We start from the raw sequence: 27,373 nt of genomic DNA on the forward strand, positions 1-27,373 counted from the left end.
CTCCAGTCTGTCTGTGCCATCACATTGAACTGGCCCAGGGGTGGTCAGAAGAGCTTACGCTCACCTTAGCGAGCTTTTAATTGGCAGAACTGTAATACTAGCCCTCCAAACTCCAGTCCTGCCTGCGTGTGGGTAAAATATTGTGCTGTTGTGCTGAATGAGATGTGGCAAGCCTGGCCGGGTTACAACAAGGCAGACAAAACAAAGCAGCACCACAAGGTGGCTTTTATAATGCACCACTAGGTGGTTAAACGACTAAGGGACACCAGAAAACACAGTATGATGACTTTCAACCTCACACATATAAAAACGTTTTCACCAGCCTTTAGTCCGTCCAGAAAAAAAGACATCGAAGATTGGAAGTGCAGATCGGGCACCTAGCACCAATGCCATGAATGTGCCTCAACTGTGGTAATATGGAGAGCATTGGCTATTGGCAGGGCCAGTGGAATTATGTGGTAGGAGATGGACAAATTATGCGGCAGGTTAAGTAAATGATGCTTCAATAAAAGGAAAATTATGCGGCATAATGTGGCACATTTTGTTATAGTATTTACCTCATTATTTCGTCATTTTTAAACTTGGTAACATTGTCTGACCATTGGTTGCACCTCATTAGTATCAGTTTAACACCCAAATATAACAATAAGTAACAGAAAGATGATCAGTTGAGCTTTGCAAAGGGCTTTCCACCACGCAGAAACATGTTTTGCCGCATTTCTAGTAACCTTCGCACCGTTTGAGCTAGAAACAAGTTACTTTTGGGGTGAAACCTGCAGATTATGCTGTGGCAGATGATAGATTATGTGGGAAATGCAGCAGATGCACAATTATGCGAAAATACCAGCAGGAGCACAATCGCATGATTCCAATAGCCCTGGCTATTGCTTGCTTGGAACAGAAATATATTCACTCTGATCACAGTAAACAATAGTAAAGCTGCAACCACGTGCCATGAGTAGTAGACTTAATTTCGCTGAATAAAGACATATGGTAATTCCGGTCAGCGTGAAATTTAATTGGTACATGTCTTCATATCTACTACTTTTAATTTCATCCTAGACATATTGACAGGGCTCCATCCTGTTACTCTTCAGGCTGAACAGTCCAGTGTTCCAGACAAATGAACTGTGACAATATTGTCAATGTTTGAGACCCTGAATTTAAAACAGGTGGCGAAAGGCCATCGTTTAATGCCTGAAGCTCAGGGCAGGGCTATGTAGCAGGAGGCAAGAGTTGAGTATCCCACAATACCAGTTGAAATAACAGTTAGTATGGCGGAGAAGCAAAATGCATGCTTAATGTTTGGGCCATCAACCCCGGAAGAGCTTCAGAAAACGCTGCGTACAACGCATTTGGACCAACTGCATCAATGCTATCAGTAAATGATGAAGCATTGGTCTCATCCGAAAAACGAGACCGGTCACCTAGTAAACGACAAATGACGCACTGGGGCTGGATGCAAAAAAAACTTTCCAGCAAATCACTATATATTCGTTACCAAGACAATTACTCAGGAGGAACGTTCTCAAGTGTATAAGGAACACTTAATTATGAACAAGGTTATGGCGCATAGACTCCCAAATAATGTTCACTAGTGTATTGTTTAAACAAATTTTAACAAAAACAGGCACTCTCCCATGAAACAGACAGGTAGAGTACCCTGACAGTAACAAAGCTCTGAGATGAATGTGGTAAATCAGCCTGGGGAACTGTAACTCTTAATCTGTACAGCAGGTTGTAGCTTCTGGTGTCCTTACTGGACCACACATATCAGGCATTAAAGTAAGAGCAAGTCGGAGCATGACAGAGATCAGTGCGCGAGATACACAGTACGCACGCACATCGGAAGATGGGAATAGCTCAAATTCATGCAAGCCTTCACCCCTTCAAAGCAGCAAAAGGAGCAGAAACTTGTAAATCGAAAGCGTACAACATCGGAGGCCGTACAGTGTGATGTCATCAGGCTCGTGGCACAGGGAAACAATTGGAGCCTGCGTGGGGGAAGCTTCTGGAGCAGCAGAGAGACAGGCGCCGCATAGTAGTGGTTTTTTCCCAGCTTCTTGGCTAAATCAGTTAGATTTATTAAATGGTAAATCCGGTCAAAAAAGAACATTTTCGCGATACGTGGTTCTCACCCGTTTTCTGGACACGAAATAATTGGTTTCACCCACTCTGTGGTGGTGACGTTATGATGACACCTGGCGAAGTCGCCATTATGACACTCCCTTTATATAAATAGCAGGTAACCATGGAGCTGCCACACTGAACGGACCATAGAAGAGAACAACAGCTAGTGCTGAAGCTGGAGACACCGAGAGGCCTGAAGAGCTCATAGACTGACTGGGTTGCTAAGAGGAAGAGGTCAGGGGTGTGTGGAAAACGGGACAATGGTGAGTGAAAACTAAACTGAAACTGAACTGAATACTGACAACCAGGCCCGGCTCCACGAATTTTTATTTGGGTGGGACAAGGGTGCATTTGGGTGGGCCACTGCGGGCTCGATTTGACTCATATATGTCTGGGCAGGTCTGCTTCAGGGCCCTCCTTTATCTCTTCTTAGTCTTACAAGGCCCAGTAAAACGCACTCTTTTACAAATCTCTTTCTAAATATTATCACTCTCAAAAAGTGTTTTTTCCATGTAATGTTCCTTTGATGGAAAGAGGAGGTTTCTGAGGTCGGGAGTATCAGGCAAGTGACACTTCTCGGGCTCCCTCGGTGGGAGCCTTCGGGTAGAATCCCTCTTCATTACTACCTGCACCTGCCCCCAGACTCTGCAACGCACTCCCTTACAGGCTTGATTATCCACTACTCACCAGTGCACCTTTTCTCACAGCTGACCTTGGACCCCAGCACAATATCAGGCACCGTCGGGCTCCACTCTCCTTTTTCCCAGTAAAAACATTAGTAAAATCACCTTCAAACTTAAAACATTGACTATAGCAGTAAATATAATTAGCACGCACTTTAAAGTATGTTCCACAGTAGCCCTTATGGCCCGACTGCTAATTAAATAAACAAAAACTGAAAGGCCATGACAGGGCCGGCTTTAGCGCTGATGCGAAAGTCTTTTTTGGCGCCACACCAATAACCTCTTTCTCCGTAATACCTTTACTACCACCTTCCAACAGTGCCCCTCATCCCTCCATGGCCCCCCCTATTGACCTCCTCGTCAGATTCCGCCACAAGTGGCCCTCATCTCCACATAGCCCCTCCCCCTCATCCTCCTCGGATTCCCTCACTACCACCCTCCACCAGTGCCCCTCATCTCTCCCTAGCTCCCCCTCCACCCCATGACCTCTTCCTCGGATTCCCTCACTGTCACCCAGGGCACAAGTCCTAAAAAAAGAAGTGGGGGGATGCTGACGTCACGACAGGAAGTGACGTCACGAAAGGTGGCTTGCACCATCAGACTCATTGCTTCCCCTCGCTCACCCCTTAGATGCCATTGCATCAGAGAAGCCAGCGTTCTGAATGAGCTCCGATCTCACCCCAGAGAGGCCAAAGAGTGAATGGGTGGCTCCATTTGCTCCAGTTATCGAGCTCCCAGTAAAATAAGTGGGGGGACGCCGTCCACCCGCGTGGTACCCCCAACTCGAGCCCTGCTGTCACCCTCCACTAGTGCCCCTCATCGCTTCACAGCCCCTCCACTACCTCTACCTCAGATTCCCTTACTGCCACCTTCCACCAGTGCCCCTCATCGCTCCGTAGCCCCTCTCTCATATGCATTTCATTTGTTGTATAGCGCTACTCATATCAGTGTAGTGTGTGTCAGTACTTTACACCACGCACACATTATACAGAGACAACAAATTATACAAGTATGTAAATCAGTCTACAGGGAATGTCACATAAGCCAATAAGGATGACAAGGTGTAGGAATCACATGTCATCCATACTGGTGGGCAGTATATTTTAAGAGGGATTTGTCTGGGGATTTAAAGAGTATTCAATGAGGGTCAGCTTTACTGATAAAAATGTATATCTGCCCAAACATACTCATTTTAGCAACATTAGAATACTGAAAGACTGGGGAAGTTCTAACTGTATCAGAAAAAAAGAAAGCGAAGTTCTAACTATACCATTCTTGTTTGTATGCAGCTCTTTGGTGACAGTTCATTGGTCACTGTAATATGTTAGGATTGTAACTTCTGAACTGCAAGTAACACAAGGATCTCTGTGACAAAGGCAGTAACCCACTGAGCTTCCACATAAAATACAGTTCATCTGCATTTAAAAACTACTAACAGACAAATGATTGCTCTCCAGCAGGATCATTAATCACCAGTGTTATCTGGGCATCTTTTATTGTCTTGTTGTCCTGCATCAGCCATGATAATGATAAAAACTGTTTAAATGAAGCACACTCTAGTATGTGTCCTGCTGGGCCTGTGCAGATTTTTAAAAGAAAAACAAATAGTAACACATTCTCTTACCTACTACTCCATTAGTCAAACTTTGTGTCACAGCCTGATGTGATAAGCAGCTGCAGGGGTCAGGAAAGGTGAATAGGAACAAACAAGCTTCTTTTCTCCTGCGCTGCATAGAAAAAGAAATATCCACGCAGCAGAAGAGTAGGCAAAGGTTTCCCTTGTCAAAGAAAGGATTTGTCACCTTGAAGGAGTGAAAAAATAAACAGTGTCTCGTTAACATGTAAATGGTCTTTTAAAGACCTGTGAAGTACTCGGGTGCGGCTGAAATAATCTCAAAAACTGTCTGTGTGTGTGTGCGCGCCCGGGAAGCTGTCTCATCCCGGGCGCACACACACAGACAGCCCTTTGAGACCAATGCCTTGTGCGCCTGCCTTCAAGCCCTCACTGCGAGGGCCAAGGCTCCTGTTTGGGTGGGCCAGGCTCATGTTTGGTTGGGTTCACCTGGCCCACCCGGCCCACCCGCTAGAACTGGGCCTGCTGACAACCCAGTCTGCAATCATCCTTAACTCCTTCACCGCATCCACCGTTCAGAGTCTCCATAATTCAAAAACACCCCTTTCAATCATAATTCCTCCAATCCAATCATTTCCGTTCCATCACTTCTCATGTAAAATACTCTTGCCTACTCAAAGCATAGCACAACTGTGTTAGCAGCTCCCTCTGTCCAAACGCAATGCCGGCTCCAGCAGGAGGCAGGGAGCCGGCAGGGACTGCAGGGCCATCTACTTGCCCCACGGTCCCCAACGTGAAAAAATTATTTATAGTTAGGCTCAGGTGTCACTCGTACAGAGAAATTAAGCTGTTAGTTATAGTTAGTGAGCTAACAATAACTCGTGCCCCGCAATGCACTGCTTATGACCACTCATATTACATCACTCATGGCACGGTCAGTGGCATCACTGAATGAATGAATGAATGAATGAATATAAATTTTATAGAGCGTGAACTTAGCCCAGGGGCGTCAAGGCGCTGCGGAACAGGATCATAGTAGGAGATGTCTAACAAAGTCAGCGCTTAAAAGTTAAGGTTGGAAAAAGAATTAGGACAGGTAAAGAGCCAGGTCTTCAAGGACTTTCGAAAAACTGAATGGGTTTCCAAAGTGGAAATAGGGGAAGGGAGGGAAGTCCACAGATTGGCCCCTATCAAAGAGAAAGCCCCCCCCACCTGGCTTTCCTATAGGCGGATAGTGGATCACCCGAGTTCGAGGTGCCATGCTGCTGCGCTGCTCATGTATCGATTTTTTCTAAATCACTGATGACATCTCAAATGATATCACTGATGACATCATCCACAGAACCACTTACATACCCACTCACACCCCTATGCCTCTCACACACCCACAAAACCACTTGCATACCCATTCACAGACCCATACAAGTACTCATACAACCACTCACTCCACTCATCCATGAAGTCAATCACATTCCCACTAATTCACTCATAGGGCAACTCACTCACATATAGCTTCTCATACAACCAGTCACTCATCCTTACACCCACTCATGTACCCACTCACTCACCCATAGTCAATCACACACCCACTCATACACCCATACAGCCACTCACACACACAATCATTTACCCATACAGTCAATAACTTACCCACTCACTAATCCATACAGGCACTCAGACAACCACTCACTCACCCATACAGCTAGTCTTATACCCAGTCACTCACCCATATAGCTATTACACAGCCACATATGCACCCATACAACCACTCACACACTCCCTTTTTCACCCATATAGCCACTCACACAGCCACTCACTCACCCATACAGTCTCTCAACACAGTCACTCACTCACCAATACAGTCACTCAAACACCCACACAACCATTTACATACCCATTAACACATCCATACAAGCACTCACACACTAAATCGCCCATACAGCCTTTCACACATACACTCACTCTCCAAAACAGCCACTCACACACCAACTCACTTAACCAAACAGCCACTCACACACCTGTACAGTCACTTGCACCCCCAGTCACTCACTCCTACAACCATTGAGACACCCACTTGCTCACCCATACAGTGACTCACATATCCACTCACGCATCCATACAGCCACTCACACAGCCACTCACTCACCCAGAGAGCCACTGATGCACCATCATCCGGTGACTGAACGTTTTTAAGATGTTTTAGTGTTAAATTATATACCAAGGTATATTGGTGGATCAGTGCATGATCAGTTCATGATTGGATGATTCAGTGGGTGCCTGACTAACTGTATACGTGAGTGATTAGGTGTCTCAATGAATGTGTGGGTGAGTGACTGGTTGTGTGAATGCCTGTATCTATCTGTCAGTTGGTGTCTAAGTGGCTATATGGGTGTGTGAGTGGGTATGTGAGCTTCTGTATGGGTGAGTGATTGGTTGTCTGAGTACCTCTATGAGTGTCTGTGTGGGTGGGTGATGAGTGAGTCGGTGAGCCAGTGGTTGTATGGGTTAGTGAGTGCATGTGTGTGAGGCTGTATGGCTGAGTGAGTGTGTGTATGGCTGTGTCGGTGAGTGAGTGCATGTGTCAGTGGTGTATAGGTAACTGGATATGTGAAAGGCAGTATAGGTGAGAGATGAGGTATATGAGTGACTGTATGGGGGAATGTGGGAATGTGAGAGTGGCTGTTTGGGTTAGTGTGTGTTTGTGCCTGTGATTGTATAGGTGAGTGAGTACGTATTAGTGCCTGTATGAGTGAGTGAGTGTTTGTGTAACTGTATGGGTGAGTAAGGGGCTGTGTGATTGAATGTATGGGTGAGTGAGTAGGTGTGTGAGTAGCTCTATGGATGACTGAATCAGTGTGTGAGTGGCTGTATGAGTGGATGAGTGGATGTGTCAGTGGATGTATTAGTGAGTGAGTGGGTGTATGAGTGGATGTGTGTGTTGCTCTTTGAATCAGTGAGTGGCTGTGTAATTACTGTTATGTGTGTGTGAATGGGTTTGAGAAGGGTAGTGTGGTAGTTGGACAGGGTGTATGAAACGGTACATGGGGGTGTGAGCGGGTGCGTCAGAGATTCAGTAGATGATGTAATTTGAGATGTTATCAGCGATGTCATCAATGAAGTCACTGATCATGTCATGAGTGACGTAATATTTGAGGTCACAAGCAGTGCATTGCAGGGGCGTGAGTTATAGTTAGCTCACTAACTATAACAACTGAATTTCTCTGGTTTTGTACGAGTGACACCTGAACCTATCTATAATGTCTTTGTAACCTCTGTTTTTTTCAGTGAATTTCTCTGTTTTTTTTTATTCCATTTCCTAACTATAACGTCCCTGTAACCTTTAGTTTTTTCAGTGAATTTCTAAGGTTTTTTAAATGCAAATACCTAACTGTAACCTTTGTTTTTTTCAGTGTATTTTATGGTTTTTTAACTCTTAGTCGCATTTGCAGAGTGGTGGAGAAACGGGTTGGGCCTCAGACCAGCTCTCAGGAATTCTGCTGTGTAGGACTTACAAGAGGTACCAGGAGGGCTTCTTGGCCCCCAAGGTCCCTCAGGAGTAAAGTGAACTTTATCTCTCATCCAGTAGTGCACCTTGAGCCGTGTTTGCAGATTGGTGGAGAAAGGGTGCATGGCCTCCAAAGACCTCTTAGTAATCCCACCGTGTGAGACTTATTGGAGATAACAGGAGGGGTTGTTGGCCCCCAGTGATGTCCTTGGGGGCCAACTACCCCTCCTGTTACCTCCAGTAAGTCCCACACAGCAGGATTGCTGAGACATGGCAGGATGCCACGCCCCCTTTCTCTACCACTCTGCAAACATGCCACCTGGCACACTACCAGCAGAGGGATGAAGCCTCCTTGGCTATTGAGGGTGCTTGGGGGCCAACTACCCCTCCTGTTACCTCCAGCAAGTCTAACACAACAGGTTTGTTGAGAGGTGTTTGGTGGCCAGGACCCCTTTCTCCACCACTCTGCGAATGCCCCCCGGCGTATTACTAGCTGAGGGATGAAGTCCCCCTTGGCTCTTGAGGGCCCTTACGGGCCAACTAGCCCTCCTGTTATTTCCAGTAAGACCCACCCATCTGGATTGCTGAGAGATCATCAGAGGTCAGGTCACCTTTCTCCACCACTCTGCAAATGAGCCTCCTGGTGCCCTGCTGCTTGGGGATGAATTCCACTTTAGTCCTAAGGCCCTCAGGAGGCAAGGGGACCTCATCCCCTCACCAGCAGTGTGCCGAGAGGTGCGTTTGCAGAGTGGTGGAGAAAGGGTGTGTGGCCTCCGACTACCTCTCAGCAATCCCACTGTGTGGGTCTTACTGGAGGTAACAGGAAGTCTTGTTGGCCCATAAGAATCCTCAGCAGCCAAGGGGACTTCATTCCCCAACCAGCAGCATTCGAGGAGACATGTTTGCAGAGTTGTAGAAAAAGGGGGCGGGCATCCGACGAGTTGCCGGCTTTTAAAAAATGTATTTCTATTCTTTTTGAAGGGGGCCGAGTGGCCCCTTCCCTGGACCGTTTCGGGCCAGGGGACCACATCCCTCGTGGCCTGTACCCTTTTTAAAACGAAATGTGTAAAAAGAAATGGGAGGGAGCCAATTTCAGGCCCGGGACCTCATCCCCCGGAACCTGGCCTTTCTTTCTTGTTTTTTTTACAAACCTCGAAGCCGATTTTTGCCCTGTGGTCCCTATCCACTGGGGCCCATGCTTTCTTTTTTTTCTTTCTTTTTTTTTAAAAAAAGGAAGGGGGCCCACTTGCCCCCCCCCCCCTCAATGGGCCAATTTTGGCCCCACTGATCCCATCCCCTGGGACCAGGCCTTAATATATTTTTTTAACAAAGGTGAAGGGGGCCTGCCTGGCCCCCTCCCCAGGCCAATTTTGGCCCCGGGGACCCAATCTTCCGTGCCTGACCACTTTGTTGTGGACTGCAGTGGAGACTGAAGGCCCCTGTGATCCCTGCTGACTCCCCCCCTCCTCGCTGGGAGCAGGCATTGCTTTGAGACACTGGGAACTGCAAACATGCAGCTCCCTGGATCTCAAAGCAATGTCTGTTTCCCTGCTTGCTTCACAAGGGGCAGGGAAAACAGACATGCTCTGCTTTAAGCAAGCGAGAGCATTTTTCCCATAGCAAACTGCAAAATCCTGGGGGTGGGCAGCCCGGGACATTGCTGGAGCCGGTCCTGGGGGGCAGTGGCAGTCCCCAGGGCCATGTAGGGCTCCATGAGGGGGGCTACGTAGCCCTCTTCCAATGTTAGTAAAGCCCCGGGGAGGTGGTGGGTCTGCGCAACCCTAAATATAATTTAAAAGTCTTGCCCTGGAGAGGTGTCTGTCCCCAGGGCTGTGATGGGGGGCCAGAGCCCTGAAGCATTACTATTCAATTTAGCTCTGAGGAGGTGGCTCTTCCTTGGACTGCAGGAGGCCATAAGGGCCTCCCCCGCATTAATTTAATTCATTAGCCCCGGGGAGGTGGCGGTCCCCAGGGCTGCAGGGAGTTCATGCCAGTACCCCGCATCACATTATAATTCTTTGCCCTGGGGAGGTGGCAGCCCCTGGGGTACTAGGGTGCTGCATTAATATAAGAATTTGCCCACACATGGGCCTATATTAAAAAAAAAGTGCAGGAGCCCATGCTTTGTTTTTTAAAAACAATTGGTGGGAGTTGCGCATCCAGCGCGACTCTCGCCGAACTTGTTTTGAAAAAAAAATGCTTTTTGGCCCTACCTAGAGGCCTAAGGGGTCAGGGTGTTTCTACCCTGCCACCTCTTCTTTTTCGGTTCAATGGACTCACAAGATGGCTGCCAACACTTCTTGGTTTGAAGTGTTAGCAGCCGATGAGATCGAGAGGGGTCGCGGATCCTCCACTGCCTCAGTTGTGCATCCTAAAAATCTTTACATTCTTATCAACTACTGAACGGGTTTACACCATTTAAGAAATGGGGCGCTTTCTGGACCAAGAGCTACCTTTCTGCCAAATTTGGTGTAATTCCATTCAGCCGTTCGGGCAGTAGCCGTGGCTAAGTTTTCCTATGGAAATTAAGATGGAGGAAAAGTGTTTTGGGTCCCCCTTTTTTGTCGGCCCCCGCTTTTACTGATCACCAGGAAATTTTCAAGACAGCAGCTGAAGTGACTGGAAAATTAGTTTTAAAAATCTCGCGAATATTCGGCAAATGACAGCGAAATTATTGTCAAATGAAAAAATGCTCTTCCTATGGAAACTACATCCTAACTATAACTACCAGTTGTAAGTCTTAGTAGAGACAAATTGATTTTTCTATTTATATTTTGCACTGTGCACTTTAATCAAAATGTAAACAGGAACTCGGAGTGTTTCTGCTATGTCTATGCATTGTGCATAGTTACAATGACAATTTATAAAGCAAACAAAATGCCGATGACACTCTGTGAGCAATGTGGTTGAAACCACCGAAATGCTTCCGCTTCCTGCTAAATAAAAAGTTATATATGGAGTCCAGTCATGCAAGTGCCTGCTTTTGAAAGTATCTGGAGCGAATATATATATACCTAGATTCCATAGGAAATCTCAAAATTCTATTTTGAATAACTTTGGCGCCGGTTGACGAATCCTCGCGAAATTTTCAAAACAAATGGGGCGCTCCGTTCAGCTCCTACCCTGAAAGTCTCGGGGTGATTCGTCAAGCGGGGGCCGAGAAAAAGGGGGGGTCCCAAAACGTGTTTTCCCCATGCATTTTTCCATAGGACCTTTAGTCGAAGGTACAGCCCGAACGGCTGAACAGAATTACGTGAAATTTGGCAAAGAGGTAGTCCTCAGGCCAGGCATGTGCCTTTTGCATATATGGTGTAAATCCGTTCAGTAGTTCCTGTGAAAATCAAAAGTAAAAGCATATACATATCTGGGCGGAGCCTAACCACACATCTCATTGTGAGATCTGATTGGCTGTCAGCACTTCATCCAAGAAGTGTTGGCAGCCATCTTGGGACCAATATACATGATAACACCTCATTAAAAAGCCTTGCAGTTAATAGAAGGTTTTAAGACTTTAGCTACATTATAAATCATTTGTTGATGGTACCATACTCATTTTAGGTATTGTGGTATGTTCTAAGGTGATTTTTACCATTTGAAAAAGCCTTCTGCTGGGATATCATGAATCATGTTTGAGAGAAAACTATTTTCACATGCTTTTCCCACAGAGGTTTGGAAGGTGATCTATAAGCTAAACTGAGAGCATATTTTCTGTAAATTCACATTATCTTTCTCAGTCATGTGAGAATGAAGTCTGACATTCTCAATAAAACATGTACATCCAACAAGGGCAGAGACTGTCAGTTGATTCCTTTGTGTTCTACTGCAGCTTCCCAGAGTGTTCCAAAGAACAACTGGACCGCTAACAGTCTTACTTATGACAAAGGTATAGCACACCTGAAGCCATCTTGATTGGAATAAAGTGGTAACATTTAAAACATTTAATTTAAAAAGGAACAAAATGAGAGGGTTCATTTTGCCATAGAATGTATGATTAGTGCTGCAGAAAGAAAAATTAGGGCACATTTTGAGTGACTTCTCAAATCCTCTTCTATTTCATTAAAGAATTCTGACATGCAGACTGAAACATGCACTTTCATTACCAGCAGCAGACTTCCCTGGTGAGCAGTAGCTTTACTACAGTGATCTAATGAGCAACTAGAGTGCTAACATTCTGAATTTATGGCAAATGTGTGACACATCTGAATGCCTTCTTCATTGAATCAAAGTAAAAAACTGACAGTATGCCTACTGAGGAGACTGCAGTAAATGAGGAAATTAGAAATCTTCATAACAAGGTTCCCAAGATGGCCACCAGAGACAAAAGAGCCCAAATGTAGCACAAATATCACCGAGATGTAGCCCAAGTATAGCCCAATGACAGAAATCCCAGAGTGTTTTAAAGAACAACTAGAGCGCTAACAGTCTTACTTATGACAAAGGTATGGCACACCTGAAGCCATCTTGATTGGAATAAAGTGGTAACATTTAAAACATTTAATTTGCAAAGGAACAAAATGAGGGGGTTAATTTTGCCATAGAAATTATGATTAGTGCTGCAGAAAGAAAACTTAGGGCACATTTTGACTTCTCAAATCCTCTTCTATTTCATTAAAAAGTTCTGACATGCAGACTGAAACAAGCACTTTGAATACCAGCAGCAGACTTCCATGGTGAGCAGTAGCTTTGCTACAGTGATCTAATGAGGAACTAGAGTGCTACCATTCAGAATTTATGGCAAATGTGTCACATCTGAATGCCTTCTTGATGGAACCAAAGTAAACAAGCATTGAAAATGCAATAGGTCTCGCCCTCGTTTAAGTTAAAACAATTCTGTTTATAATTAGGTGGCTTTTTAGCTTTGCGTTTATTAGTGTTTTTCAAAATTTCATATACATACCATGCATATGTATGCATATATGTATATGTATATGTTTGCATGAATTTATATTTATATAGATATGCAGATTATATGTTTATATATATATATTATCTACTGGTGGTCGCCAGTAGATAGTTATAGTTAGGACCGTGTTTCCATAGGAAATCCGCAACATTCTATTTTGAATAACTTTGGCGCCAATTGACGAATCCTCGCGAAATTCTCAAAATAGGTGGGGCGCTCCGCTCCGCTCCTTCCCTGAAAGTCTCGGGGGGATTCGTCAAGCGGGGGCTGAGAAAAAGGGGGGGTCCCAAAACACGTTTTCCCCATGCATTTTTCCATAGGACCTTTAGTCCGAGCTACAGCCCGAACGGCTGAACAGAATTACTTGAAATTTGGCAGAGAGGTAGCCCTCAGGTCAGGGATGTGCCTTTTGAAGGTCTCGTGTAAATCTGTTCAGTATTTCCTGAGAAAATAGCATTTAAATCAATATATATATCTATAGGTGCGCTCCGAGCGCGTACCGTAAGCTTACCGTACGCGCACGCCGCCGTGCGAGAGCGCAATTCTGATTGGTTGTTAGATCTTAGTAAACATTCGAATCGGTCGAAACCAGGAAGTGTCGGCCGCCATTTTGTCTCTCGCAGTCTGAGGGGGTGAAAAACAAAGGTGGATAACGTGTAAAGGGGGCAGGCTGGACAGTTCCTGACCCCCTAGCCTTGGTCTTAAATTTTTTTATGAAAAATTGTGGAGAGCGCGTAGCGTACGCGCACGGTAGAAACTGAAAAATTCCGCGAACTACGTAACGTGGGCGTTCGGTGCGCGAAGCGCACCGAACGCCCACAGTGCGCGCACGGTAAGCGCACAGTGAAAAACCTTAAAAATAAATAAATAAATAAATAAATAAATACATAACTTAGCATTTAAAAAACCGTACAAATTCACTGAAAAAACCATAGGTTTCACACACGTTATAGTTAGGAATTAGCATTTAAAAAACCTTGCAAATTCACTTAAAAAACCATAGGTTTCACACATGTTATAGTTAGCTGGGCATTTCACTCGTGAAAAACCAATGAAATTCCCCCGTTATAGTTAGTGCAGGCAACTATAACTCACGCGACCGCAATCCTCTGCTGATGACATCAGATATTACATCACTGATGACATATGTGTTTTTCTGAAAAAAAAATATTTGTAATATATGTATAGCTAAAAATTAATGGAAGAAGACATGGGTAAATAAGTGTCTAAATAAAGTGATGTAATATCTGACGTCATCAGCAGAGGATTGCGGTCGCGTGAGTTATAGTTGCCTGCACTAACTATAACGGGGGATTTTCATTGGTTTTTCATGAGTGAAATGCCCAGCTAACTATTACATGTGTGAAACCTATGGTTTTTTAAGTGAATATATATATATACACATACATATATAAATGCATATGCATATATATGCATATATATATGTGCATATTTGTGCATGTACAGAGAGGTAGAGAGGTAGAGGTGTATAGGTAGAGGTGTAGAGGTAGAGAGGTAGAGGTAGAGAGGTATAGAGTAGTAGAGAGAGAGGTAGAGAGGTAGAGAGTAGAGAGCGAGTAATAGAGAGTAGAGAGTGAGTAGTAGAGAGTAGTAGAGAGTAGTAGAGAAAGTATCAGAGAGTGAGTAGTAGAGAGTAGTAGAGTGAGTAGTAGAGAGTGAGTAGTAGAGAGTGAGTATTAGAGAGTGAGTAGTAGAGAGTAGTAGAGAGTGAGTAGTAGAGTGAGTAGTAGAAAGTAGTAGAGAGTAGTAGAGAGTGAGTAGTAGAGAGTAGTAGAGAGTGAGTAGTAGAGAGTAGTAGAGAGTGAGTAGCAGAGTGAGTAGTAGAGAGTAGTAGAGAGAGAGTAGTAGAGAGTGTGTAGTAGAGAGTAGTAGAGAGTGAGTAGTAGAGAGTGGTAGAGAGAGTAGTAGAGAGTGAGTAGTAGAGAGAAGTAGAGAGTGAGTAGTAGAGAGTAAGTAGTAGAGAGTAGTAGAGAGTGAGCAGTAGAGAGTGAGTAGTAGAGAGAGAGTAGTAGAGAGTAGTAGAGTAGTAGAGCGTGAGTAGTAGAGAGTGAGTAGTAGAGAGTAGTGGAGTAGTAGAGAGTGAGTAGTAGAGAGTAGTAGAGAGTGAGTATTAGAGTGAGTACTAGAGAGTAGTAGAGAGCAAGTAGCAGAGAGCAAGTAGTAGAGAGTGTATAGTAGAGAGTGAGTAGCAGAGAGTGAGTAGTAGAGAGAGTAGTAGAGAGTGAGAAGTAGAGAGAGTAGTAAAGAGTAGTTGAGAGTGAGTAGTAGAGAATCAGTAGTGGAGAGTGAGCAGTAGAGAGTAGTAGAGAGTGAGTAGTAGAGAGTGAGTAGTACAGAGTGAGTAGTATAGAGTAGTAGAGAGTGAGTAGTAGAGAGTGAGTAGTAGAGAGAGAGTAGTAGAGAGTGAGTAGTAGAGTAGTAGAGAGTGAGTGGTAGAGAGTAGGAGAGAGTAGTAGAGTGAGTAGTAGAGAATAGTAGAGAGTGAGTAGTAGAGAGTAGTAGAGTAGTAGAGAGTGAGTAGTAGAGAGTGAGTAGCAGAGAGAGTAGTAGAGAGTAGTAGAGAGTGAGTAGTAGAGAGTGAGTAGTAGAGAGTAGTGGAGAGTGAGTAGTAGAGAGCGAGTAGTAGAGAGTGAGTAGTAGAGAGTGAATAGTAGAGAGTGAGTAGTAGAGAGAGAGTAGTAGAGAGTGAGTAGTAGAGAGTAGTAAAGTGAGTAGTAGAGAGTGAGTAGTAGAGAGTAGTAGAGAGAGAGTAGTAGAGAGTGAGTAGTAGAGAGAGAGTAGTAGAGTAGTAGAGAGTGAGTGCTAGAGAGCAGCAGAGAGTAGGAGAGTGAGTAGTAGAGAGTAGTAGAGAGTGAGTAGTAGAGAGTGAATAGTAGAGAGTAGTAGTAGAGAGTAGTAGAGAGAGAGAGTAGTAGAGAGTGTAGTAGAGAGTGAGTAGTAGAGAGTAGTAGCGAGTGAGTAGTAGAGAGTGATAGAGAGTGAGTAGTAGAGTAGTAGAGAGTGAGTGGTAGAGAGTTGTAGAAAGTAGTAGAGTGAGTAGTAGAGAGTGAGTAGTAGAGAGTGAATAGTAGAGAGTAGTAGAGAGTGAGTAGTAGAGAGTAGTAGAGCGTGAGTAGTAGAGAGTGAGTAGTAGAGAGTAAGTAGTAGAGAGTAGTAGCGAGTGAGTAGTAGAGAGTGAGTAGTAGAGTAGTAGAGAGTGAGTAGTTGAGAGTGAGTAGTAGAGAGTAGTAGAGTAGTAGAGAGTGAGTAGTAGAGAGTAGTAGAGAGTGAGTAGTAGAGAGTGAGTTGTAGAGAGTAGTAGAGAGTAGTAGAGAGTCAGTAGTAGAGTAGTAGAGAGTAGTCAGTCAGTGTCAGTGTCAGTCAATGTCAGTCAATGTCAGTCAGTTAGTGTCAGTCAGTCTGTCAGTGTCAGTCAATCAGTGTCAGTCAGTGTCAGTCAATCAGTGTCAGTCAGTGTCAATCAGTGTCAGTCAGTGTCAGTCAGTCAGTTTCAGTCAGTCAGTGTCAGCTAGAGCAGCTCTGCTGACCTGGTTCTCTGGCTCTAAAGCAGCTCTGCTGACCTGGTTCTCTCTCTCTAAAGCAGCTCTGCTGACCTGGTTTCTCTGGCTCTACAGCAGGTCAGCTGACCTAGTTCTCTGGCTCTAGAGCAGCTCTGCTGACCTAGTTCTTATGCTACAGAGCAGCTCTGCTGATCTAGTTCTCTGGCTCTACAACAGCTCTGCAGACCTGTTTCTCTGGCTCTAAAGCAGCTCCGTTGACCCAGTTCTATGGCTCTGAAGCAGTTCTGCTGACATGGTTCTCTGGCTCTATAGAAGCTCTGCTGACCTGGTTCTTTCCCTCTAAAGCAGCTCTACTGACCTGGTTTCTCTGGCTCTGCAGCAGCTCTGCTGACCTGGTTATCTGGCTCTAGAGCAGCTCTGTTGACCTGGTTCTTAGGCTCTAGAGCAGCTCTACTGACCTGGTTCTCTGGCTCTAAAGCAGCTCTGCTGACCTGGTTCTGTGGCTCTAAAGCAGCTCTGCTGATTTGGTTCTCTGGCTCTAGAGTATCTCTGCTGACCTGGTTCTCTGGCTCTAAAGCAGCTCTGCTAACCTGGTTCTCTGGCTCTAAAGCAGCTCTGCTGGCCTAGTTCTCTGGCTCTAAAACAGCTCTGCTGACCTGGTTCTCTCCCTCTAAAGCAGCTCTACTGACCTGGTTCTCTGGCTCTAAAGCAGCTCTGCTGACCTGGTTCTATGGCTCTAAAGCAGCTCTGCTGATTTGGTTCTCTGGCTCTAGAGTAGCTCTGCTGACCTGGTTCTCTGGCTCTAAAGCAGCTCTGCTAACCTGGTTCTCTGGCTCTAAAGCAGCTTTGCTGGCCTGGTTCTCTGGCTCTAAAGCAGCTCTGCTGACTTGGTTCTCTCCCTCTAAAGCAGCTCTGCTGACCTGGTTTCTCTGGCTCTACAGCAGCACTGCTGACCTGGTTCTCTGACTCTAGAGCAGCTCTGCTGACCTAGTTCTTAGGCTCTAGAGCAGCTCTGCTGACCTGGTCCTCTGGCTCTACAGCAGCTCTGCTGACCTGGTTTTCTGCACTCACGACGCACGCACCCGACTTCGCGAAAATATATTTAAAAATAATATATGTTTCTTATAAGTACAAATATATTATTTTGATGAATATCTTACATAATCTCTTGCCTTAATATGTATATTAAAGACACATACATATCATTTTGGAACATACATGTTTTTTGCGGGAGTCGCGCACCCAGCGCGCCCCAGCACGTATATGATGTCACGCGGGACCCGCAAGCGCGCAAACATCTTGTACCGTAATGCGCATGTGTCGCGAATGCGCGGGAGCAGGAGTGGCAGACTGGTCGCATACCAATCGCGCATATCACGTGATATTAAATGTATATGATGTAACTGAAAAACACGCAGCCGTCGCACACCATACGCGGATCCTTCATGACTTTTCTAAAATGGCGGCTAGAATGCGCGCACCCACCGTGATGTGTACACTTTGAATGCACGACTGCGAAAAAATATTGAATTTTTTTTAAAGAAAATGATATAAATATATTAAAATAAAAAATGAAAACAAGAAAATTAATCAATATTTCAGTTTTAATAAAAAAATGTTTTTTTTGCAATTTTCAGAAAAATATATGTTATTTAATGAATAAAATATTTATAAACAGTTAAAAAACTGTAGAAAATCAGTACAAAAAAATAGATATAACTACTATCACACTTAAAAGTTAGCACTTAAAAAACCTTTGAAATTCACTGAAAAAAAACATAGGTTTCAGAGACGTTATAGTTAGAAATTAGCATTTAAAAAACCTTAGAAATTCACAGAAAAAACCATAGGTTTCAGGGGTGTTATAGTTAGCTGCCCATTTCACTCGTACAAAACCATAGAAATTCCTCCGTTATAGTTAGTTCTGCTAACTAGAACTCACGCGCCCGCAATACACTGCTGATGATGTCACATATTGCATCATTCATGACATGGTCAGTGACATCACTGATGACATCACTGATGACATCTCAAATGACATCACTGATGACATCATCCACTTGACAATCCGATACACCACATCATACACTATTATAACCTTTCATCACTCACTGTAAAATACAGAGTACCATATTTGAAACCATTGACACACCAATACCAGTTACTACATACCCACTCACTGATTCCTAAGTCGACACACACAACTACCCATTCAACAACAGAATCATCTATACATGCAGTCATTAATTAATAGAACACTATCAAATGCACTTATACACATATATAGACATTGACACATCAGCAGTCATCTTAGTCGGTTATGCAGTCATCCTACTCACTCATGAAAAAAATGTGTCGCACTTAAATTTACTCACTTACACAATTATCCAACGACACCTCATTTATTCAAACACATAGTAACTCATCGTTAATATGTTACAAAAGCACCATTACAATTATACACTCATTCATATCTTTACTCTCACAATCACTGACTCTTACACAAACTTATTTATATACACCAACTCTCACATACAATGCCTTTTATTTTTTTACTTTGTTGAAGATGTACAACTAAACATATATTCGCTCACCAACACACAAATAAATACACTCAGTCACCCAAACAACTGTTTCCACATGCACTCTTAAACCCATACACCTAGTCAATCAACCATTCACACATCTATGCATAGAGTTACACACACCCCATCCAACCACACACAAACTCAGTGTCCCATACAAATACTCACCCAACTAATCAATAACTAATATACACACTCATGTAGTTAGTGACCAACTGAGGCAGCATGTTATACAACAACAGAGACAGTGCTGCACACATTCACATAGTTTCGTTACTAATCCATGTATTAAGTGAGACACTTTTAATTATTCACTTAAAAAGACAGTCAGACAGCTACTAAATCCTCCATCCAGACAGTTATATATCCACTCAATCTTCAATACAGATTAGTATATATATAATACATATTTAAATTTCAAACTAAACCACATTCAGTGGATGATGTCATCAGTGATGTCATTTGAGATGTCATCAGTGATGTCATCAGTGATGTCACTGACCATGTCATGAATGATGCAATATGTGACATCATCAGCAGTGCATTGCGGGCGCGTGAGTTATAGTTAGCAGAACTAACTATAAAGGAGGAATTTCTATGGTTTTGTACGAGTGAAATGGGCAGCTAACTATAACACCCCTGAAACCTATGGCTTTTTTCTGTGAATATATATATATATATATATATATACATTAGCAATGGAGAAGAAATGTCGCACTCCCAGGAGTTCAGTGACAGCAGTTCTTTATTAAAGACATCAGCTTCATTTCCGTTTAAGTAACAGAGCCCCATGATGCATTTTGACTTCCGTCTTCTTCTGATGGTAATTGCTCACAGCTGATGCACATGTTGTGCTTTAAAGTCTTTTTGCAGAGCATTTTGGTAATTGTAGTTTGCGCTCAGTGCGTTTCAAAAAATGCCCCATTCATAATTTAAAAATGATTATTTTGCTTACTCCTGGGCCCGTTCTCCCGTCTCATGTCCAGGGCCGCATCGGTGCTTTCAAACCAAAGGAAGTGGCCTCATCTGTATGATGAGGCTGTCCTTTTAAAACAAAGACTCGCTAGGCAGAATTTGGAGTCAAAGACACTCCCGTCCGATAGTCTCCAAGTGCTGGGTGCACTCTGCTGGAGATTGGTATCTCCCCGTCCACTTTGTAAGTATTTCAGGCACTGGGCGCTGCCGTCTGTCAAGTGTATTTTCCGCAAATGTGGTCCAAACTGCGGCGCGCTCTTGCTGCTGGTGCGACATGTGGGGGTAAGGACCACAAACCCCTTAAAAATACATTAGCAATGGAGAAGAAATGTCGCACTCCCAGGAGTTCAGTGACAGCAGTTCTTTATTAAAGACATCAGCTTCATTTCCGTTTAAGTAACAGAGCCCCATGATGCATTTCGACTTCCGTCTTCTTCTGATGGTAATTGCTCACAGCTGATGCACACGTTGTGCTTTAAAGTCTTTTTGCAGAGCATTTTGGAAATGTGTTATATCCTCTGCAGGCGCACCAGCAGCAAGAGCGCGCCGCAGTTTGGACCACATTTGCGGAAAATACACTTGACAGACGGCAGCGCCCAGTGCCTGAAATACTTACAAAGTGGACGGGGAGATACCAATCTCCAGCAGAGTGCACCCAGCACTTGGAGACTATCGGACCGGAGTGTCTTTGACTCCAAATTCTGCCTAGCGAGTCTTTGTTTTAAAAGGACAGCCTCATCATACAGATGAGGCCACTTCCTTTGGTTTGAAAGCACCGATGCGGCCCTGGACATGAGACGGGAGAACGGGCCCAGGAGTAAGCAAAATAATCATTTTTAAATTATGAATGGGGCATTTTTTGAAACGCACTGAGCGCAAACTACAATTACCAAAATGCTCTGCAAAAAGACTTTAAAGCACAACGTGTGCATCAGCTGTGAGCAATTACCATCAGAAGAAGACGGAAGTCGAAATGCATCATGGGGCTCTGTTACTTAAACGGAAATGAAGCTGATGTCTTTAATAAAGAACTGCTGTCACTGAACTCCTGGGAGTGCGACATTTCTTCTCCATTGCTAATGTATTTTTAAGGGGTTTGTGGTCCTTACCCCCACATGTCGCACCAGCAGCAAGAGCGCGCCGCAGTTTGGACCACATTTGCGGAAAATACACTTGACAGACGGCAGCGCCCAGTGCCTGAAATACTTACAAAGTGGACGGGGAGATACCAATCTCCAGCAGAGTGCACCCAGCACTTGGAGACTATCGGACCGGAGTGTCTTTGACTCCAAATTCTGCCTAGCAAGTCTTTGTTTTAAAAGGACAGCCTCATCATACAGATGAGGCCACTTCCTTTGGTTTGAAAGCACCGATGCGGCCCTGGACATGAGACGGGAGAACGGGCCCAGGAGTAAGCAAAATAATCATTTTTAAATTATGAATGGGGCATTTTTTGAAACGCACTGAGCGCAAACTACAATTACCAAAATGCTCTGCAAAAAGACTTTAAAGCACAACGTGTGCATCAGCTGTGAGCAATTACCATCAGAAGAAGACGGAAGTCGAAATGCATCATGGGGCTCTGTTACTTAAACGGAAATGAAGCTGATGTCTTTAATAAAGAACTGCTGTCACTGAACTCCTGGGAGTGCGACATTTCTTCTCCATTGCTAATGTATTTTTAAGGGGTTTGTGGTCCTTACCCCCACATGTCGCACCAGCAGCAAGAGCGCGCCGCAGTTTGGACCACATTTGCGGAAAATACACTTGACAGACGGCAGCGCCCAGTGCCTGAAATACTTACAAAGTGGACGGGGAGATACCAATCTCCAGCAGAGTGCACCCAGCACTTGGAGACTATCGGACCGGAGTGTCTTTGACTCCAAATTCTGCCTAGCGAGTCTTTGTTTTAAAAGGACAGCCTCATCATACAGATGAGGCCACTTCCTTTGGTTTGAAAGCACCGATGCGGCCCTGGACATGAGACGGGAGAACGGGCCCAGGAGTAAGCAAAATAATCATTTTTAAATTATGAATGGGGCATTTTTTGAAACGCACTGAGCGCAAACTACAATTACCAAAATGCTCTGCAAAAAGACTTTAAAGCACAACGTGTGCATCAGCTGTGAGCAATTACCATCAGAAGAAGACGGAAGTCGAAATGCATCATGGGGCTCTGTTACTTAAACGGAAATGAAGCTGATGTCTTTAATAAAGAACTGCTGTCACTGAACTCCTGGGAGTGCGACATTTCTTCTCCATTGCTAATGTATTTTTAAGGGGTTTGTGGTCCTTACCCCCACATGTCGCACCAGCAGCAAGAGCGCGCCGCAGTTTGGACCACATTTGCGGAAAATACACTTGACAGACGGCAGCGCCCAGTGCCTGAAATACTTACAAAGTGGACGGGGAGATACCAATCTCCAGCAGAGTGCACCCAGCACTTGGAGACTATCGGACCGGAGTGTCTTTGACTCCAAATTCTGCCTAGCGAGTCTTTGTTTTAAAAGGACAGCCTCATCATACAGATGAGGCCACTTCCTTTGGTTTGAAAGCACCGATGCGGCCCTGGACATGAGACGGGAGAACGGGCCCAGGAGTAAGCAAAATAATCATTTTTAAATTATGAATGGGGCATTTTTTGAAACGCACTGAGCGCAAACTACAATTACCAAAATGCTCTGCAAAAAGACTTTAAAGCACAACGTGTGCATCAGCTGTGAGCAATTACCATCAGAAGAAGACGGAAGTCGAAATGCATCATGGGGCTCTGTTACTTAAACGGAAATGAAGCTGATGTCTTTAATAAAGAACTGCTGTCACTGAACTCCTGGGAGTGCGACATTTCTTCTCCATTGCTAATGTATTTTTAAGGGGTTTGTGGTCCTTACCCCCACATGTCGCACCAGCAGCAAGAGCGCACCGCAGTTTGGACCACATTTGCGGAAAATATATATATATATATATATATAAAGTTTTCAGCTCCAGTAAGCAAAACACGCACTCAGAAAGGTACAGCTCGTTGGCGATTTATTCACAAGGTAACGCGTTACCTTGTGAATAAATCGCCAACGAGCTGTACCTTTCTGAGTGCGTGTTTTGCTTACTGGAGCTGAAAACTTTATTGATTCTTAACTCGGCGGTGGGATTGGCCGAGTACAACACGCCACCTGACTATGGGAGATGGATCCCGGAAACGAATCCTGTTGTGAAATGATGGAATATATATATATATATATATATATATATATATATATATATATATATATATATATATATATATATATATATATATATATATATTATCTACTGCCGGTCGCCAGTAGATAGTTATAGTTAGGACCGTGTCTCCATAGGAAATCCGCAACATTCTATTTGGAATAACTTTGGCCCCAGTTGACGAATCCTCGCGAAATTTTCAAAATAGGTGGGGCGCTCCGCTCCGCTCCTACCCTGAAAGTCTTGGGGGGATTCGTCAAGCGGGGGCTGAGAAAAAAGGGGGGTCCCAAAACGCGTTTTCCCCATGCAATTTTCCATAGGGAACTTTAGTCCAAGGTACAGCCCGAACGGCTGAACAGAATTACTTGAAATTTGGCAGAGAGGTAGTCCTCAGCTCAGCGAAGTGCCTTTTGCAGGTCTGGTGTCAATCTGTTCAGTAGTTCCTGAGCCTTCCTTCTGCCAGCAAGAGAGGAATTCATTGCCACAACGTGAGAGGCCCTCTAATGCAGAGTAACTTTTTTGTGGATTTATTACGGTCTGACTCAGATCGGGGAGGGCCCCACTGCAGAAGTGCAGGTCTCTGGCACTAATTATTTCCAGCGCTGTTGGGAACGTTGTGCTTCCAGCTGGTGGAAATCGAATTTTGGGAAGGTGAGCAACAATGAACTTACATGCTAACCTACTACAGGATTAACAGCGTTTTCATCTGGCAGCATGCACTATGCTAACATTGTGGATACTACATCTACCATGATGCCGAGTGAACCAGGGGCGTGTATTTAAATGAAAATCAATAATGAAATCGCAAGGGAAAGGACGGGAGACCACCAAGAAATTAGAAAAAGGGTTTTGTATTGCAGGTAGTTATAGCAGCACTACGGTACAATAAAGGTACAAATGACCAAAAAACACAAATGTGAGCACTGGGCGTGCTGGTGATAGTGAACGGCGCAGTGAGCACAATAAGTGAAGACAGCGTTATTTTTTGTGGATATATATATGTATATATATATCCAAAACAAACAGTTGCCTGGAATGAGTCAGCCCACACAGGTGAGTAAAGATAACCTCTAATTTAATGAAGGAACGGCATTCATCTCACAGCGCAAGTGCCTCGCAAACAATGAGGTCCTGTAATGCCCGACGCGTTTCATGCAGAGTAGCATTTCATCAGGGGCTGCAGGCGTGGAAAGAAAAACCAGCGTGGCATGAAGCAGGTCAATTTTATATCATTAAGTCCTCGCCCAAGTGGGCGTGGCCACCACTGTGGCCTTCTGGATCTTGTAGTGCTCATGTGTTCCTCTTGTGAGTTGCCACTGCAAAGTTCTAGAAATCACCAAAAATTGAACCCAAGTGGGTGGCGAAGATCCTCCTGCGTTGTTGGTGAAGCACAAGTGTATTCATCCATTTCGGCACACCCGTCCCTTAGCTGCGGCGTCGGTTGGCGTCACAGCGGGGCTGCACCACGATGCAGCGGGGCTTCCTCGCGGCTCAGGCTGCGCCGCTTCATATCCAAAACAAACAGTTGCCTGGAATGAGTCAGCCCACACAGGTGAGTAAAGATAACCTCTAATTTAATGAAGGAACGGCATTCATCTCACAGCGCAAGTGCCTCGCAAACAATGAGGTCCTGTAATGCCCGACGCGTTTCATGCAGAGTAGCATTTCATCAGGGGCTGCAGGCGTGGAAAGAAAAACCAGCGTGGCATGAAGCAGGTCAATTTTATATCATTAAGTCCTCGCCCAAGTGGGCGTGGCCACCACTGTGGCCTTCTGGATCTTGTAGTGCTCATGTGTTCCTCTTGTGAGTTGCCACTGCAAAGTTCTAGAAATCACCAAAAATTGAACCCAAGTGGGTGGCGAAGATCCTCCTGCGTTGTTGGTGAAGCACAAGTGTATTCATCCATTTCGGCACACCCGTCCCTTAGCTGCGGCGTCGGTTGGCGTCACAGCGGGGCTGCACCACGATGCAGCGGGGCTTCCTCGCGGCTCAGGCTGCGCCGCTTCATATCCAAAACAAACAGTTGCCTGGAATGAGTCAGCCCACACAGGTGAGTAAAGATAACCTCTAATTTAATGAAGGAACGGCATTCATCTCACAGCGCAAGTGCCTCGCAAACAATGAGGTCCTGTAATGCCCGACGCGTTTCATGCAGAGTAGCATTTCATCAGGGGCTGCAGGCGTGGAAAGAAAAACCAGCGTGGCATGAAGCAGGTCAATTTTATATCATTAAGTCCTCGCCCAAGTGGGCGTGGCCACCACTGTGGCCTTCTGGATCTTGTAGTGCTCATGTGTTCCTCTTGTGAGTTGCCACTGCAAAGTTCTAGAAATCACCAAAAATTGAACCCAAGTGGGTGGCGAAGATCCTCCTGCGTTGTTGGTGAAGCACAAGTGTATTCATCCATTTCGGCACACCCGTCCCTTAGCTGCGGCGTCGGTTGGCGTCACAGCGGGGCTGCACCACGATGCAGCGGGGCTTCCTCGCGGCTCAGGCTGCGCCGCTTCATATCCAAAACAAACAGTTGCCTGGAATGAGTCAGCCCACACAGGTGAGTAAAGATAACCTCTAATTTAATGAAGGAACGGCATTCATCTCACAGCGCAAGTGCCTCGCAAACAATGAGGTCCTGTAATGCCCGACGCGTTTCATGCAGAGTAGCATTTCATCAGGGGCTGCAGGCGTGGAAAGAAAAACCAGCGTGGCATGAAGCAGGTCAATTTTATATCATTAAGTCCTCGCCCAAGTGGGCGTGGCCACCACTGTGGCCTTCTGGATCTTGTAGTGCTCATGTGTTCCTCTTGTGAGTTGCCACTGCAAAGTTCTAGAAATCACCAAAAATTGAACCCAAGTGGGTGGCGAAGATCCTCCTGCGTTGTTGGTGAAGCACAAGTGTATTCATCCATTTCGGCACACCCGTCCCTTAGCTGCGGCGTCGGTTGGCGTCACAGCGGGGCTGCACCACGATGCAGCGGGGCTTCCTCGCGGCTCAGGCTGCGCCGCTTCATATCCAAAACAAACAGTTGCCTGGAATGAGTCAGCCCACACAGGTGAGTAAAGATAACCTCTAATTTAATGAAGGAACGGCATTCATCTCACAGCGCAAGTGCCTCGCAAACAATGAGGTCCTGTAATGCCCGACGCGTTTCATGCAGAGTAGCATTTCATCAGGGGCTGCAGGCGTGGAAAGAAAAACCAGCGTGGCATGAAGCAGGTCAATTTTATATCATTAAGTCCTCGCCCAAGTGGGCGTGGCCACCAATGTGGCCTTCTGGATCTTGTAGTGCTCATGTGTTCCTCTTGTGAGTTGCCACTGCAAAGTTCTAGAAATCACCAAAAATTGAACCCAAGTGGGTGGCGAAGATCCTCCTGCGTTGTTGGTGAAGCACAAGTGTATTCATCCATTTCGGCACACCCGTCCCTTAGCTGCGGCGTCGGTTGGCGTCACAGCGGGGCTGCACCACGATGCAGCGGGGCTTCCTCGCGGCTCAGGCTGCGCCGCTTCATATCCAAAACAAACAGTTGCCTGGAATGAGTCAGCCCACACAGGTGAGTAAAGATAACCTCTAATTTAATGAAGGAACGGCATTCATCTCACAGCGCAAGTGCCTCGCAAACAATGAGGTCCTGTAATGCCCGACGCGTTTCATGCAGAGTAGCATTTCATCAGGGGCTGCAGGCGTGGAAAGAAAAACCAGCGTTGGGCGAGGACTTAATGATATAAAATTGACCTGCTTCATGCCACGCTGGTTTTTCTTTCCACGCCTGCAGCCCCTGATGAAATGCTACTCTGCATGAAACGCGTCGGGCATTACAGGACCTCATTGTTTGCGAGGCACTTGCGCTGTGAGATGAATGCCGTTCCTTCATTAAATTAGAGGTTATCTTTACTCACCTGTGTGGGCTGACTCATTCCAGGCAACTGTTTGTTTTGGATATGAAGCGGCGCAGCCTGAGCCGCGAGGAAGCCCCACTGCATCGTGGTGCAGCCCCGCTGTGACGCCAACCGACGCCGCAGCTAAGGGACGGGTGTGCCGAAATGGATGAATACACTTGTGCTTCACCAACAACGCAGGAGGATCTTCGCCACCCACTTGGGTTCAATTTTTGGTGATTTCTAGAACTTTGCAGTGGCAACTCACAAGAGGAACACATGAGCACTACAAGATCCAGAAGGCCACAGTGGTGGCCACGCCCACTTGGGCGAGGACTTAATGATATAAAATTGACCTGCTTCATGCCACGCTGGTTTTTCTTTCCACGCCTGCAGCCCCTGATGA

This window comes from Triturus cristatus, chromosome 10 (assembly GCF_964204655.1).
Source record: "Triturus cristatus chromosome 10, aTriCri1.1, whole genome shotgun sequence".
Classification (NCBI taxonomy): domain Eukaryota; kingdom Metazoa; phylum Chordata; class Amphibia; order Caudata; family Salamandridae; genus Triturus; species Triturus cristatus.